The following is an 18,570-nucleotide window of genomic DNA, read 5'->3' as shown; positions in this document are numbered from 1 at the left end:
GATGGGTCAAGGTGCTCTGAGCTGCTCTTGCTTCACTGAAATAACAGCGTTGCTTTTCTGGCAGCAGAACATCTGTAACCTCTGTCTGCCTCAAAGCAGCACATCTGTTCACAGTTATGGGTCAGTACCCTACAGGAAGCTCACTCGTACTGTGTTCAGAGATGCTGGATCAGAGCTCCCAAAAAGCATTCCTAAAACTTTAATTAGTGAAGGAACACAGGATAAAATGAATGCAAATCAAAGCCATGAGAGTTAAAACCCCAAACAACTGCTTTTAACCTGATGAACATCTAGACACAGCTATAGGTGGCAATCATCATGTTTTATTCAATGCTGTATTTTTTATTGATTTTAGTTAAAATTCCGAATTCTAAAAAATACCAGGGAATAAAATTTATATTGGTGGTTCTGCGAAGCTCATAAAGAGCCTGGTGGGCTGTCTGATCACAATGAATTCATAGCACAGCATGTTTCCTGCACTCATTCCTGTCCTGCCAGCCCAGAGCTGCTGCAGTGTCAGGCAGCTCCTCGGAAATTCTTCCAGCTTTAAGGGGAAAGCTGAAACCTACAGCACACACAGTTTGCAGTGACATTAAAATCAGTTTACTGGTACTACAGTTGCCCTGTAAAGAGCACATTTATTTCTTTTGGTTCTCTTTCCTCTGAAAATAGAGTTTGAGCGGATTGAGATGTACATTTTCAATCCTAAAATATGCAGGCCTATATACATGCAGCTTTCTGATTACAGTACCTGCCTTGAATCCAGTTATTCCAAGTCTGCTTTTATTGGAATATAGAAATATTTCTGAGAATAGTAACACCAGAACCTTTAGCTCTGTGGCAGGAAACACAGATCAGAAAGCAACGTAGAAAACTAAAATTCAAAATACTTTTATATTTTGTAATATCACCCAATTACTTTTTTCAAAAGAATTAATGGGCTTGTTTGAAACATACAATTATTAGTACAAAATGGACAGAGCTGATATTTTCTCTGTGATTGGTTCTGCTTCTTGATTATCTTAACTATGAGACTGACCTTGCTCTCCACTTTAAACCCATTTAATGTAGTCCAATTTTATTGCTGTGTCTTGGAATAAGCTGATAATGCTGAAATTTGCCTATAGGTTGCCTGATTTCTCAGCTGCTGGAAATATGGTATTAATCTTTCACTAGAAAAAGGAAATTACACTTCCATTTTCCTATTTCCTCGAAGCACAAATACTTCAGCATTTCAGTGTTCTAGCACAGTGTCTATTCTGTCAACTCTAAATCCCATCATGAAGACCCTGATGGAGATCACTGCTGTAGATGATGACTTCTAACACACTAGAAGTTGTAATGGTTAAAACAAATTAATCTGATGATTGATCTTTTGTTCTTAATTGGAAGACATGACTTATAACAAGCATACTCTGGCATTGTGTGCATTCATTGGTGTGGCAGGAAGCACTTTGTAACCTCAAGAAATAATGTATAAAACATGACTGGGGCATAAAAATGTCTAAGTTCTTTACAGAAAGACACTTGGGAGGTTTATAATGTACTCATCTCTGGCTTAACTCTCTTCTAATTGCAGTCCATAAAATGCCTCCCCTTCCCAAAGTTCGAAGGGCAGTGGTGTTCCTGCTGAGGAAGTTGTGGCTGAACCTGCAGCTCCTGACATTTAGGGGATATCCAGGGAAAATTCTGTTGCAGGAATTTCATTTGCCCTCGTGCCAACCACATACTGGACACCAGAAAATCACTGCATCATGTTGGACAAACTCCTGCTGTGAAAGCTTGAACTCCTGCCAAATATTTCAGCTCTATGACATGGAGAAATTATTGACATGTTATCCAATGGCATGATTCAGTCCTTTTAAGATGCTTGAAGATCAGTATTTTTTCTTGTGTGAAGTCCTGGACACCTTCAAAGTGCATAAATAGAAAACATTGGTGATGCCACTGAGTCATCAAATAAAAACAGACAAAAACGTTTGCAAATATATATTTGCTCTTTTACTAACATATCTAGCAGTTTAATACTTGTAGGTGTTTGAATAACACCAATTTAAGGTTTAAATTTACAGTAAAGCTGTAAATGTGAGACCATGGGATGTGAGGGATGAGCTTTTGGTGTGAATTCTGTGTTGCAAGTTTCAGTAACCTGGCTTCAGACATCACTTTGCAAAGATCTTGGTGCACAGGTCAGCTGATCCTCTACATGCAGGTACTTCTAAAATAGAAGTTAGAATAGAAAATATTCTATATATTTATATTCCTATAAAATATTACCTGCTGGCCATAATCCAGAGAATAGCAGCCATTACAGGCATGGCTTTTAGAAAAAGAGAAGGAGCACAAGCATGACAAATGTTCTTATGGCACCAAGCTCTGAGAGGCAATGAGTACCTGGTTTTCTGTAGCAAAGAGTTTTACTTGTTTTTTCTGTGCACAAGTTGAGGGGGGAGAAGAGCCTGTCAGTGATCATAATTAAGCGTTAAGAAGCTTAGTTCAGAATTAACAAATATAAATGAGGCAAAATTGATGAAGATCTCTTTGAAGGCTGGGATTTGGACTGAAAGAGTTACCACAGCCTATGTAGTTAGATCCAAGGCTTCCTAAAGCAGGAAAAAGCTTCAGTTTCCTCTTAAAAAATAACTTTAGCTTCAATGGCTACATGTGCTGTCTGGCAGGAGATGCAAAATGCTAAAATGGCTGAAACAATTAATGTAGTAAGTTGTTTCATATAACTTTTTCTACCAAAATATTCCCAACAGGTAATTTTTTATGCTTGCTTTCTTTGGAACCTGAACTTTGTTAGTAGTTACTGTAAGGCATAGCAAGGTCCTTGTTCACGTCAGGTTCACCTAATTTCCAAATAGAACATGGATATGTTTATCAGCGTGGATAAAGTTCTATTGAGCAACTCATTCAGAAATGGAATCAGAAAGTTTCATCAGCCCCATTGCATATGATTGGTATTGCATGTTAAAATACATTAGAGAAACCTGTAAGGATTTCTTCTGCAACCACAGTAGCACACAGACAAGAAAGCTGGCAAAAGTGGTGAGAACAGTTAAAGTGCAGAAGGCAATGGTTTATATTGATGTTTAAGGCTGGAGAAAAGCATGTGATTGTTTTATCAAACATTAGGAGTTTTCCCAGAGAAACTTTGCTGCTTTTGTTGAAAGTGCACAGCTGACCAGTTGCTTTTCACTCTAGCAAATTATTCTGTTGATTGATAGCTCAGTTAATTTCAGAAGGAGCCTTCCTGCTGCAGATGCAGCTGTGAAGTCTAATCAAGGGAAGCAATTAACTGCTATCTCTGTGCCTGCAGAGGAGCCAACCAGAGAACCAGATGTACTGAGAACAGTCCTCAGCAGATAACTGAGAAGGGTGAAATCCTGCCTAATATTTACTCCCTGTAACATTCCCTTAAACACTTAAGTATTTAGTAACTGGATTTGTCAGTATTACTCAGTCAAGATTTCTATTTTCGTTAATTTTAATTTTACTTAGTTTGGCAATTGGTAGGAGGGATTAAACAAAGAAGACCTTATACTGTGATTAAGTTAAATGTCTGACTCCCCATTTTCAGTCTAGATGCAATAGAAGTATCCTGGCACCCAGGTGGACTTTTAAACTGCCATCGGTTTCAGTGAGAGCAAGTTTGATGCCAGGTGATATCATCTCAATGTCAGCAAATCAAACCATACCAGAATAAGAACTTTTCAGGATTATGTCTTTCTGGTGTTCAGATACAACAGGCAAAATCCTAAAACTTCTGTAACTACTAATACTGACAGACACATGAGTAAGAAGAAGAAAGCAGGTGTAGTTTTTCAGAAGTGATTAAGTACAACACAAAAATAGGATTGCTGAATAGAGTCACTAACCTGGTCTATAGTATTATTTCACACACAATTTTTCACTTTGATGTCAGTTGAATTCTGTTCTCACTGAGTGGAAAACCAGCAGTTAAATGAAAAAAAAAGATGATCAATTATTTAAGCAAATGAAGATAAAAAAAGTTTATCTCATATGAGGCTAATACAGTAATATCCCTTCTATTTATATTCTGCGTAAAGAAAAAGAATTTTCTGTAAGAAACAGTATGTAAAAAGTCAGGGTTCATCAGCAGGTATTGAGTATACCTCTTAAAACTGCCACCCTTAAGGAAAAGGAAGACCCAAAATAACCTTGCCAGCACTACCTCTGACTCACCCTATATTTTGATTTTCATGATCTCATTTGCATGATGCATTTTCTAACTGATAAGAGAAAAGAATTGTGCCCATGATTCAAAAACTGGGGCCTGCCTGGCCTCCAGCTGTTCCTGATCCTGCAAACTGCAAGGCTACCAAGCTGGCAAATTCAGATTCACCAGAACAGCTGAATTGTACTGCCTTAGAATTGAGCTAAAAGGAATTGAGGCTTGCTGAATGTTTTCATCTGGCAGCAGAAGGAAGTGGTTATTGATTCTCCTTTTTTTAGTCATCAGATAAAAGTTTAGGAAGTGTTCAGGTATGCTTGGGGCAATTTAAGGATGAACACATCTATATTCATTGGCATACCTGTGGGTAGTGCTGCTTGGTGATTCCCTAAAATTGCTTATCAAATATTTTAAAAGAATTTTTCCCTTCTTCCAGAGCAAGGTGAAAGTAAGGTTAATAGAGACATTTCATTTATTCTAGAAGAAAGTACCTTGATATGTAAAGCTAATCTACTGAGCCTGGCAGAGGCAAGGGAAATTGCTGGAGTTCAACCACGACTTTCTTTTGTACCAAGTGAATCCTATGCTTAGGCCACTAAAATCTTGAATCCTGATTTTGAGATTGAGTTTAGGAGTGCTGGTTTCTGGAGGTGTGAGGCTGCTGCTGGCACTGCCAGCTTGGCTGGGCACTGCATTATTGCCCCCAGCTCCCCACAGGAGCTGCTCCCTGCAGATCATTCTTTTGCATGCAGAACTCGTGGCTCACCTGGCAATTTAAAAGGAACTTTCTAATGATGTAGGAAGGAAGTTTGAGGTTTAAAAATCCATTCATCCCAGGCAAGAAGTTTGAGCACTGAAATGAGCTAGGGACTTCCTGAATCCTGGAATTCAGAATCCAGCAGTTAGAACAGCCACATTTCATTCAGAGGAGGCCAAAGAAGAGCTTTTCTCTTTTCTCTTGTAGATAGCAAACTGAAAAACTTCCTTTAATGTGCCATTAATATCCATCCAAGCTTTTGTGTGAGACAAATTGTGTGGTGTCAGTTACACAGAGGAGAGCAGGATGGGAAAAGGAAAGCTTTTAAAGTTTGGCAAATTTTGTCCTCATTCATCCAAAGTTAAAATTAATTGCCTTTGGATCAGTATTACATTAATTGTGAAGGCTGCTTCTCTGGTTTCAGCTTTTAATAATTAAGATGGCTTTCCAAGAGTTCACTCTGCATCCAGCTCTTTCATTTAGTTCTGTTTGGAAAACTGATTCTGGAAAAACTCAAAATTCTAAAGCCAAATTTGTACTGGGGCAGGCTCTGCTGATGTCAAGAAATTTCCACTGGTGCAAATTTGATCTAACTTTTGAACTATCCCTTTATAAATAACTTTGTGTGTGCCAGCCCACCAGTAGGTGGGTCAGAAATGGTCTGTTTGTATGGTTATTTGAAAGTATAAAAGCACCAATTATTTTAGACACACAGACACTGGTTATGTTTATGATAAATTTTGCTTCCTACTTGCTGTGACTAATGTTTACCTCATTGCTTTTAAAAAAATAAAAATTAAATACATCTCCCTTTCTAGGCCCTAAATCCATTATGTTTTGTTTACTGTCCTGGCATAGAAGAACTTTTGAAATGGTAGAAATAATTTGGGGATAGGGAAATGCCACAGTGGGGTTTTTTATTCCATCCAACAAAGAGAGAAATATTTTACTGCAAAATACTTGGTCAAGATGTACTTCTGTACCCAAATAAATTCCCTGTGTTTGCCAAGAAAAAAAAACCCAAAACAACAAAAACCAACCCTGCAGAACAAAAGAAAGTTTGGAATGAATAAAAAGTTCAATAGGAGTAGATGCTATCAGAGCTGCTCTTTCACTTGAAAGGAACATGAAAAACCTTTTGTAGTGTTCCTATAAACTCCTAGAGGACACTAACTTCTCAGAAAATCCTGCTGTCTGTAATGTGGTTTGCATGGTCAGCGGCTCCTGGGCTGAGAGAGACTGAGAACCTCACTTGTAACCTCCCATGCCTTTGGTTTTCAGCATCTCTGGGGATTTCAGAGGCTGGAGCAGTGGTCCAGGCAAGCACAGCATTGTCAGTGACAGAGGTGAAATTTCTCCTGCTCCTTCACCTCCAGCAGATTGCTCCATGACACAATCACTGTTCCCTCAAAGGGCACAGCCAGGCCTTGAGCGGTGCCAAAGAGCTCTGTTTAGGAACAAACACACATTATTCAGATTTTTTAAATTACTGCTGCATCCACAACTGACTTTAACCTCTTCCTTCTAAGCAGCTGCATCTGAGTACTACCTTTATTTCTTGCAGTTGACAAACTGACAGACAAGAGATGTGTAAAAAACTCTAACTTCTGATGTTCTCAGTTGTTCCCTTTTAAGAATGAAAATCTCCTACATATTTTGAATGGAATATTGACATCTGTTTTGACAGTGTTGGTTAAGTGTTTTCATAGTAATTATTCTTGAAAAGGAAAAGCAGTTTGAAATGCAGCTCTAGGCTGGGTTCCAACTGGGATAATTACATGCTACCTCCCTTTAATCCCCCTCCAATATTGTTTTCTCTGATGTTCCTTTGCTGCTGGCTTTAAACCATTGTTCAGTGCTGCAATCAGAGCCCCTGTTCCTTTCAGAGGTGGGTGCACATCTTTGCATATCATTATGTAAATCAAGGAGTCCTGTAGTTCCAAAATTGCTCAGTTTTGGTCCCCATACCTCAGAGCAGAACACAGCTGATCAGAGCAAACCCTCCTCCAGCTCTTCAAACACTGAGTGCCAGCAACCTCAGGTTGGAAGGCATCCCTGAGGATCAGCACACAGCTGGTGTCCCTCCCCTTTCTTTAAGGCGAGGGGAAACTGAAGTAAACTCTTCAGCATTTCTGGAAGTAATGCAGTTATTGGACGAATTTGCTGTGGTGACTTTGAGCCTGCTTTAGTCTGACTGTGCCAAGACAAACTGCTGATGGCTCCCTCTGACACTGGCCAGGACAGGTAATGAAGGCTGGTCAGAGAACTGATTGATTTTGCCTTCTCAAAAATACCAGTATCTCTCTCACACGTGCTTAGTCTGGCCAACACATGAATGAAAATTACTTTGAATTTTTTATCCACAAGGAGTGCTTGCAAATGGAAGCATCTTTCTTTTTCTGTGATTTAGCCTCTCTATCAGTACCTGGTCCTCCAGAAATAACAATATCCTTGGTTCTGTGGCACCTCCCCTCTGTTTCATGGCTGAGATGAGAGTCTTGCAGCTATCTCAGGGTGGTAAGAGCTGTTTTGTTTCCTTCAGCCAAATCAGTAGCCTTGTTTTCAGAACAAAAAGTCACTGATGGGAGTAACAGTTCTTTTTGGTGAGAACTGAACTTGGTTCTCTGCAGCTCTCCTGATAAACGTCGCCTCCGTGGTTCCACTGAACCAAAACAACCTGGCACTGCAAGGCAATTAAAATGCAAACAGTGAAGATTAGACTGTATTGGGATGACAAAAAAAAAGAAAAAAATTAATAGAGATAACTAAATTGCAGTTTGGGCAGGTCAGATTCACAACATAAAACCTGGACCAAAGTCCTGTGTGAATCTAAAAGGAATGAGTTAGCAACTGATAACGTAGGAAAGAGGGACACAACTTTCCTCTTGGAATTCTGATCCCACTGATGTGACATGGACTCCCCTCCTTGTCTTTTCCAGAACTGCTTTGCTATCTTTATTCCCTTTCTATTTACTGGAGGCCAGGGAGAAGAAAACAGACTTGAGAGCTGTATTGCAGATGCTGTGGCGGAATGTGGAGGATGAGCTGGTTGAGTTAGTGTGCGCAGTGTTTACTTCTTTTGGAAATAAGCAGGGAGTTCAAAAGGAAGTAAAAACAGCTTCCTCAATACTGGGCCTTTTTACTTTTAAACATTTAAACCTAAACTGAACCTGCTGACATTTTTGCAGGTTTGTAAAATCACTTCACAAGCTTTGGCAGATCACTGATAGTTGTGGCTGTGTCACAGTATTCTATACTATAAGGTTCTGCTTCACCTCTCTCTCTCTCTCTCTTTTCAGTGTAGTTTTCCTGGGATAAAGTGCCTTGTACACTGAGCTGTAAATGTGGGGACATGGGTAAAATCACCCATGTTCCAGTGACCTCCAGGGAGCTACACTGATTTATATGTATATAAATAAATTGATATTTGATTGATAGCCTGGTCCACTAAGGTAGTAGGCACCAAAGGGTGCAGGAGAATAATCCAAGATTCACAGGGACTGAGGAGAGAGTGAAATGGGAAGGTGCTATTCTGTGTTTCAGGAGTAGTTGACACAAGAATCACATCTGGTCCCATCGAGAAGGGAATTTAACATGCACAAAGAATTGTTACTTGTAGACCAGGGAAAAAGTTTAAGCACATTAATGGTCAGATTGGTAGGCTGTCTAAGAAAATGGGAATTTTCCAGAGAATGTGTTGGAGAGGAGAAATGGAGAGGAGAAAGTAGCATGGGTTGCAAGACAAATCCAGTTCCTAATATAAATGCCAAAATAGAAAAACTTGCTGGAAAAAAGGGAAAATTCTAGTATGTGTAGCACAGAAATCCATCACTGATAATACTGTCAATCAAATGAGTGCATGGTCCATGAGTCCATAGCTGTGGAGCTACTGACATAACATAGGAGTAATAAAGTAAAAAAGCACAGTTTGCTGCATTTGAATGTTATTTAAATGTGTCATTTACTTGGCCTTTACTTCTACTTCATTTGTTAATAGAAGGTATCTAGAGAATGCACAATGAAATTTTTGTTAGCTTCAGTCATAATGAGTCATTTGTAAACAAGCATAAAAGCTTAGAGGCATAAATACATCACTTTAACATCAGTGCTAAAGTTCTTTGAGACTGGTTCTTTGGCCACTCTTAGTTTATGTGACCTCAGAGATCTAACTTTGGATTTTCAGTCAAAAGTTTATGGGAGGCATTTTAACAAAAAACAAAGCCAGGGGAGTTTCACCTTCAACACAATTTATCTTATATGAGAGGTTTTATAATCTTCATTACAAACTATGTACCTTCCCAGGCTCTGATAATGAACTCTGTGTATCCAGAAAATAACAGCTCATGCTGGTTTTAATTCATGGAGAGGCTCATGCATCTGAATTTGGAATGAATTTCTGTCTTCAGACCAAAGCTGGCATATAGACACCAACAACCACATGTGTCTGCTCACACACACATCTGAAGTAATAAACTGTAAATTTCCTTTTCAATTAAAACACCTTGCAAAGGCCTATTTTGATATTTTCTAAAGCCAGTAGCTTTCTTTTTAGTTTGAAATTGTTCTCACAGCTAATGATTCAATTAAAATTATTTAAAGTCTGCATATAACAACTCAAACTTCTCAGTTTCACATGGGAGGATTTCTGGACTCTCAAGCATGATCATATGACAGGAGTTCCTCACCTACTTTTGCTTTCCAATTTGAAATTATTAAGTGTAGTGTGAAGTGTGGTCCAGATTTGCTACACCAGGAAGACTTTGACAAAAATTCTTTTAATTTCAGTGTTATGGGAGATAAGTTACTGTAAGCCTTGCTAGATCATAGAGTATTCATGATATTCCGAGTATCACGGTATGGAGTTCAAAGTGCACCTCTTACAAATGTACCTGAAAACAAAATTAAGACACAGAACTAAGGTTTATTGGTCACTTCTTTGTATTATCTGCTTCAGAGGCCCCTTCACCCACAGCCAGTGTATTTTTCCATCTGCAGAAAGAAATGCAAACCCCTTTTCAGACCAGAATCATGGTCAGAATCCAGCAAACCTACTGTGACCAGTGATTAATCGGGAAACTGATGAACTGATTGCATCTTTTGCTCCCACCAAAAGACTGTGTGAGAAACATGAATTTTTATCTCATGGATCCTGATGTTCCACCCTTCTTGTTACATACAGTGAGGAAACAGGTTTTTGGTTTCTTTAGCACAATTCCAGGGCACTTCTACTATATAACTCATACACAGCCTGATTTACACAAGCTTTATAAAGTACTGAGCTTTGGTAGCCTTCAGAGCTCCAAATTCCAGGGAGCATTGCTGTGATGCTGTTAAATACAGATGTAAAACTGGGTTCCTGGTCTTCCAAAACATTTTTTTTCCAGGTCACTGTGAAAGCTGGGAATGCTTGCAATGCAGCAGTTGGGCAATTTATTTCCATCGTTCTGCCCTCAATTTTCAAGCACAAAGAGCCTTTTTTTTTGCTTAGTGTGATATGCTAAGCCCAGTTCTTAGCCAATGCCCAGAAACAGCACTGTGCAGTATTCACATCAGCAGAAATTGTGCTAACCCTGGGACCTGCTGGGTAGAGCCATCGTGTCTGTGCAGCTCTCCATTCAGGAGAACTGAAAATGGGACTGGGATGCCCAAAAAAGGGGCCCCAACGTTACCAGTGGGAGTTTGGGAAGGTAGAGTTGTTGGGGTTTTCCGGACTTTGGTTTTTAACCTTACAGTATTTTCATGGAGCATGAAATAGGGACATAAAACTGAGTTGGAAGTGAGTTTTTGAGACCTCTGGGGTAGTTTATTCCTGATCAGATGAAAATTCATGAGAACAGTCAGATGGAACCTCATAAGAAGATAGGTTAGACACAAATTCCAGTGTTTTCCTAGCAGTCTTTCCCTTTTTATTACCTTGGCTTTTCATAGATTCCAAAGCTCTTGAAGATTTGGAGGAGCACTGGCATTGCTTTTTGGGGCCTGGGATATCTCAGGCTCCCCATTCTGGGTAACTGTTGTTGTTCTTCTGAAAGCAAGCACTAGGAGAGCTTGATACCCAGTGTGCCAACCCATCCTGTAAAGGTGGAAACAACAAATTTCTGCCAAAATAATACTAAATAATACAAAATAAAAATAGTATAGAGGACAGACATTGAGTAGCAGAGACAGATGAACAAGCAGAATGTGTAAAAGCTACAAGAGCAACTATTTAGAAAAGTTGACAGCTACAAATATAACACACTGAAAATTATTTTGCAATGTTCAGCCTGTCTGTCCCACTTTTCTGTCTGGGACCTATGTTAACATTATACACTTAAGACATTATATCATTATTCTTATTTTAATGCATTTCATGCCGATAGATTTAATATAAACAGAGGTGCTGACAGGAGCTTCAGTTTAAGCAGGTTGAAATGTGAATTTGACTTTATGATTCTCATCAGGGAAAAAGACTAAACAGTTTAAGTTGATTAAATTTTCTTAAAGCTGCAGCTAAATATAATGAAAGCCATTTGTGCATTTTTTTGCAGGAAAATTGAGTGGCTCGGTGTTAGTGACTGACAGCTTGGTGCAATGAATTCTTTTCTTGTGATACAGAGTCAAAACAGTTTCTATTTTTCATAAACTTTTGCAAGGTAGTTTCAATTTTCTGATTTTCAGAGGAAGCATAGCTTGCTCATTTAAGAGTGGGTTTATTAGACCAAACTATATATGTTAAATTACTAAAAATACAGATTGTACCAGATATTCCTTAAATATTATGTTTTCTTGTGCTATGGACATCACAGCAATCAATTCTTTTCTTCCTTTTCTTTAAAATTAAATTTCTCTTTTTTAAATTTTATTTATGAGGTGTTGTGATTAGGTAAAGCCTAGAGCTTTTACTCAGCCTGGATACCTATTTCAGCATGGACCAGATTCCAAGCGTGGTCTATCACATCAGGAAAGGTGGTGGTGTGAACTTAAAAATAAGTAATGGGCCAGGCTCTGGCTAAAGCTGATATATGTTTGCTAGAGGTTGCTTCTGCACAGGAGAAATGTCATGTTCCTGCTCTGAAGCAAAGCCATTTAAACTCTGTTTAAGGGAATACTGTGTCCATATGCAGACTTTCTTGTCATCTTTTCCCTGCAGAGGATCTGAGTTGCAATGAGTGTGTGCAGATGTGTTTTGCATGTCATTGTCATGGGAATAACACCTTCAGGACTCCCAGCTGTGCAGTGGCTTCTCAGTGTTGAGGATTGTGAGGACATCCTTGTTCACAGGTAACTTTGGAACCAAAACCCAGAAGTATTGGCCCAGGGGTGAACACCTGGGAAGGGTAAGAGCCACCTGACCAGACTGCAGCCACACACAAATCCGTTTTTTACAAGTGGAACTCTAGGAAAGCTTCAGCTTTATTTTTGGTCAGAAAGTGATTCATCCTCTTCCTGTTCTTGCAAATTACAGAAATACGCCTTCACAAAAACTCAATCCTTTTTGACATGTTCTTAGGAATTATTTAATGTTCTTGGCTCCAGTGTGGTATTTCATAGGACAGGAAGTCGGAGACAAATGCTCTGTGTCTTTGTACGGGTTGTTTTTGAGGTTGCCTGAAAAATCAGATTAGACATCACAGCCTGTGTCACTTTTCAGTGCACTCTGTTAAACTTGTAACATCTTGCTGCAAGTTTGTTTGACATCTTTTTGCCCCACTGGTGTAAAAAGTCATGCAAGTCCACAAATGTTAACTCTGGAAAATAACTTTCCATAATAAATCAGTTTAAATTATGTTCCTGGTTATGTGATAAGGTGGATAACTGGTCAGTTCAAATACTTGGCCACTGGTTCCCTGTGACTTCATGAGAAATCACATCCCTGCTCTGTGCCTCAGTTTCCCTTCACCTCTCCATCTACTGATCTGCCACACCTTGTGTTTGGAGTGAATTTAGAAACTTAGAGAAAGATGAGAAAAACTGCTTTGCTTCGAGTGTGTACTTAGCAGTTAAAATTACTTTTTCCTACAGTTAGACTTACATAGAAAACAAGGGAAGTTCTCATGGCTGGTGTGTCCAGCTCAGTTCTGTTGGTGACCAAGAGTCTGGATTTAGGTGGACACTGAAAAATCTTTCAGGTGTGTTTTCAAATTTTCTCGTGATCCACCAACCTGCATTCCAACTATCTCACTGAGCAACACAGTCTCAGCTGGTTTTTCACCAGCTCAAAAGCTCATTATTTGCTCTGTCATCCTCTAATTTTTAAGGCATATTTTTGGCACCAGTTCCTTCTCTTCTTGGCCATTTTTTGAGCATAAAATAAGACCACAGCAGCTTCCACACTTGCCAGGCCTGCAACAGGAAGTATCCTTAGGGATAACTGTCTCAATATTTGGAAACATATCCCTCTGGTGTCACTAGATTGCAAGTTTCCAAGGATATCTTTGGACAGTCCCACTATTAGATTTATTCAGAAAGTCAGAAGGGTCAGTGAGTGCATGGGAAAGAGGATCAGTAGGAGCAGTAAAGGCAACCATATGTAAGGATTCACTGCAGGGAGAGATTTCATCCCAATGGAAATGACCCTGGAACCAAAGCTTGCGCTGTTGCCTTGCAGCTTCTCCAGGTATCAGAACTTACAAATGTTTTTTTTTTACAGTGGTTTTGATCCCACTATGTGCCTAATTCCAAGTCCATCCTATCTGAGTGAAATCTGTTGGAGTGGTTTGGAGGGCGATGCTCCTGGCAGCAGCACCCCCAGAGCTGTCCCTGTGCTCAGCTGGGCATCCCAGCTCTGCCTGGCTCAGAGGCACCAGCACAGGGCAAGAATGAGTCTTGTGTTTCTGCTGGGAAATACATGGATTTAATCAGGCCTTATTGTTTAATAACGGCGTTCATTTATATGTTCGCTTATTAGCAGAGACAGCGTGAAAAATCTGGCAAGGGAACTTCAGTGGTAAATGGATTTTGTCTTGCATAAAATGACCATCTCTGTGTCAGCTATCAAAGCTGTGAAAGCATGCTTGGAGCCACCCCAAATATAACATTGCTATTAACTTCCTCTTCACTTAGCCATAATTGCCTCATGGCCTGGAATGTGCAGCTCTGACTGGCTTCCTTGGAGGACAGAAATTTCCTGTTCTTGCCATGCAGAATAAAATAATAAGTAGTAAATAAAAGAAACCTTTTTCATTATAAGGAAATTATTCTTTCTGTGAAGACTTTCTTGTGGAAAGTAATAGATGTAGGATTGAAAGAGAGAGCAAAAATGACCTGTGGCGAGACATTAAAATATTTATTTGAATCCAATCCACCCACTCATTTGTAAAACATGGAGTTAACTAGATCTGAAACAAAGGGCAATAAAGATAAACAGCTGGACACTGAACAATTAGTAATACAATTGGTCATGAATATTTCTTTCCCTTGTTTGCAAAGTTATTGTGAAAGAGATAAAGAGAATCGTTCAGAGTGGCTTTTTTTTAATGTGTATTTTAAAAATGCATTCACAGGAACATGTAATTCAGAAATGTGTTGGGCTGCATGTTTGTATCTGCAATACCTTCTCTGACAGCGAGGACCACACAGACTGCTTTGGGATGTGGAGCATTCTCTCCAGATTTATTTTTTTCCAATTTTCTTCTTTTGAATTATTTCTAGGTCTTAATTCTAAATCTATGCAATACCTAGTGTAAAGAAGCACAGACTGAAAGGGCTGCAGAGGCCATGGATTTTTAAATCATGTAAAGCTCTTGGATTTTTTGCATGTACATGTTAATCATGGAAAGTACAAAAGCAATGTCTTGGATGGTTTTTGCTGGTGCCCCTCTAAATCCTGTTGTAATTAATGCAAAGGCTCCAAAAAATTTCAACAGGACCAAATCTGATCTTAAATCCTTCAGGGATGGGGACCAGTTGCATATACCTGTAGGACTTAAAAAAATATTAATATTATAATCTCAGACTTCAGGCTTCAGTCCCGAAGCCTCTGCCAAGCCAGGAGAGGTGTTCAGAGTCAAACTTTGGGCATCTCAAGGCCTGTTCTGCAATAATGTGTGAATGCACACTCAGCCTGCTGCCCCTGTGCCTCTCTGTGCTCTGCACCCATCTCATACAGAGTTCTGCACCTCAGGGAAAGGTGGGATGATGTGGCAGGTGGGGTTCACCTGAGCAGTGGGAGGATGTAGCACTGGGGTGTGTGGATGGCTGATCCATTTGGCCATGCTTCCTTTTTATCTCTGGGGTTTTCCTACAAGCAGTGCAGAGAAATAACCAGAGAAATCATCTCTTCTGTGTACCTACCTCAGGTGAGAGGAATTGGAGACTAAAAATATCTGATCATGATTTCTTCATTTCCAAAGCTGTTCTGGCTAAGGAGTAAATTTGGGATATTGTGGAAGAAGGATATTTCTCTGCATTTTAAAAAGCTACAAACCCCCCACTTCTCTGATAAAGAAACTTGCCTCAGTGTGTTGATACAGAGCACTCTTTAATCCAGCAGTGAATGCTGCACAGGCATGCAGCTACAATAATTACAGTGACAGCAAAAGTGTTAAAAACAATATAACAGAGCTTTAAGACCTTTCATTGCTATGCAGCCATGTGTCCATTCCAGCAGATGTGGGGAAGAAGCAATGAAAACAATTCAATAAAAATATTCATATTTATGCCTAAAGTGGCATTAGAGACAGAGTTTGTCACAAACTTCAGGCAAGAAACCTTACGAGAATGACAAGCTCGTACACAGACATGTGATGGTAGAAACTCCAGGGTTTATTTTATAAGCATTCACTTAAACCCTGCACAACAAAAATGTAACACTTCCCTGTTGCTATTCTCACATTTCATAACAGTGCACAGAGAATTCCATTTTGATGTTCTCAGAATTTATGTGATGTCTGCATTGAAGAGAGGCTGTAATGCACTGCTCTGCTGGGGTGGAGGAAATCATCACTTTTGTGTTTGTTGGACTCCACCAACCTTTTTGAACGGGATCCCATGCTGATGCTGGTGCTGTGTAGGGGCTGGACCAGGAAATATGCAGTTACTTATTGGCTTCAGAAAACTAGGAAGACTTCTGGATTTGTTTTTTCCCACCAGCAGCCTTTGGTGTGAGGTTTTCTGTTACCCTTTCAAAGTGAAAAAACAAAATGTTTTGCAGTCCTTTCCTATTGATTTAATTAAGCCCATGCACAGCTTAACTTCCCCAGCTCCATGGGGTGTGGTGAAGATAAGAGGTATTTCCTCATCTCCCAGCTCTGATGTTAATGTAGGATTTCCAGACAGGTGTTTAGAATTTTTTTCTTCTTCATAATCCTCCCATGCCTCTTCATACTGCAAACAACCAAAAGTTTAAATTTTCAGATTGTGTCTATCTCTGATCAGATAGACTGAACTTCGCTGTCTACCAAGCCCTCTTAAAAGTTGTCTCTTTTCTAAAGACCATTTTCCAAACAAACTGCTTAGATTTCAATTACAAACTGGGATTCAGCCAAACACAGCTGTGACAGTGAGATCTTCCTGGGCCACATTTCTCAGCAACGTTGGGAGCCAGGGATTAAAGTCATTTTCCATCCACACAGACCACCAGTGGCCTGAATACTTAAAGTATCTTCACAAATTGGATTTATGCTACACAATCATTTTCTTGCTCCAGCTCTCATGGATAAGGTGACTATTGAAATGATAGCCATGTATTTTCAATCAAATTCAATCCTCACAGAGGTTACTTTCAATAATTATATAAATATAACTTTTTATAGCAGAATTTATTGTAATAATTACAAAAAAAAAATTAAGCATGTCTGTCATGAGCTACTTTTGTTAAAACCGAATTGGTTGCTAATTCAGCTGAGCAAACCGAGGACATGAGTGGTCTTTTAATTCTCTGCTTCTCTGTCTTGTGAGCTGTGCAGTCTAGAATTCCACCCCAAAATAAACACATATCGGCAATTTTCTAAATGTGTCAACAGTTTCTAATGCTGTGTGTGCTTAATTTTAGTCCCAGGAGCACTTCTGTGGAGAGGTCACGTAGATATGCAAGGTTTAATTCAGAGAAAGAGGGTCTTTTACACCTATATTGAATTACCAAAGTGAAATCCCATGGTTATTATAAGTGGAAGTGCAGGTTCTAGGCCATCTGAAATATCAGTTTGTGGAAATATCCCCTTGTTCTTCTGTGTGACTGATACAAATATTACTTCAGCAATTATATAAATATTGCCTGCCTCAATAAAGAAATGTATAGGATACAGTAAATAATTGCAAGTTTCATCCTGTCTGTAAAAGCTGAAATGAAAATCTCCTAGCTGGAGCAGGGATGTGTATTTTCATTGATTTACTTGTTTCTGCTAGGACATTTTACAGTTATGCACGAAGCTTACCTGAACACAGTGTGGAATGGAATTATCAGAGAATCTGGATATTGTCAACCATGAGGGAAACACTTCCCAGGGTGGAAGTGCAATTCAGCCTGTTTGAATGCACCTGAGATGTCCTGTGGAATACCACAGGCTTCTTTGTGGGTAAATCCTTTCTCAGAAGCACAGCTTACAGAACTGGAAATGTCCCTATCTGCTCCACTGAAAAACACATTCAAATGCCTTTTTCCCCGTGTGGAATGCAGCCTCACTCAACCCAGATGAGCAGCAGACACTTGTTCAACACCACCATTACAGAGCTTCCAGCATAACATCTCATGCCTGGATAAGCAAACAATTTGTCAAGCAGAAAAGAATAATTTTGGTCCTCTGCCACCTGCCCATTTGAAGGCCTGTGCCACTTGCAGGACAAAGTGCTTAATCCTGCACTTAACAGGGGCAGGAGAGATTGGTGTCTCAGAATTGCTGTCTCAATTGCCACGTTATTTGTTGTTATTGCAATAGCTCTGAAAAGAGATTTTGCTGCTTTGCACTCCCCAGAAAAAAATAAAAATACAGGCTGCCACAAAAATAAGGAGGCCTGAGAAATCTGAGCAGACTGAGGCACAGCTGTTCTCATTTGCACACTTTTAGTTTGAAGATCTGAGTTTGTTTCTTCTACTACAAAACACCAGCGGGGAGGGATGTGTGGAGCATCAGTCAATCAGGTATTCAGCCAGAAGTGCAGGGTGAGGCTGAGGAGGGGCAGGGACAGGCTTTGCTGAAATCCATAGAAGGGATTGTAACAAATCTCTCATTTGTTACAAGAAATGCTCATTATTTTTAGGAGCAGAGTGTTCGTGATTCATTGCTCAGGATCTCTCTGAGTAAAGCATTCACTGGTCCTGGTCCCAGAGACCTTGCAGCTGAAGTGTGAGAGAAACATCAGCAGAAAAATTAGAGACCAGAAAGAACAGGAGTGAGATGCTGTGGTGCAGCCTGGTGTACAATTTACCTATAAAATACATTTCAACATCTCATCAGCAGATGAGGCAGCGTGGGGAACTCAGCAGAGCCAGTTCTAGCATTTCACAGATGTGTTCCTGTTCAGGAATAACCAGGAACATGGCTCAGCTTACAAGAATTTCTTGGGGTCACACTGGGATGAACCCTTTAGCAACCTGGTGCTTCTGCAGGGCTTCATCTAAGGCATTAATGACCAGATTAATGTTTTTTAAGAAGTCTCAGGATGGTGTTATTTGAGATAATAGAGTTGATCAAAT

At 39.6% G+C, this 18,570-nt stretch overlaps 1 long non-coding RNA gene across 2 annotated transcripts in view; it reads left to right on the top strand.

Moving 5' to 3' along the window:
• Positions 1 to 18,570, top strand: part of LOC147651191 (uncharacterized) — an 89,454-nt gene that overhangs the window by 18,164 nt on the left and 52,720 nt on the right. The window lies entirely within an intron of this gene.

This window comes from Cyanistes caeruleus, chromosome 10 (genome assembly GCF_971803275.1).
Source record: "Cyanistes caeruleus chromosome 10, bCyaCae1.hap1.1, whole genome shotgun sequence".
NCBI lineage: Eukaryota > Metazoa > Chordata > Aves > Passeriformes > Paridae > Cyanistes > Cyanistes caeruleus.
Note: the sequence above shows the minus strand (reverse complement) of the source record. Positions and strands in the feature narration are given on the sequence as shown.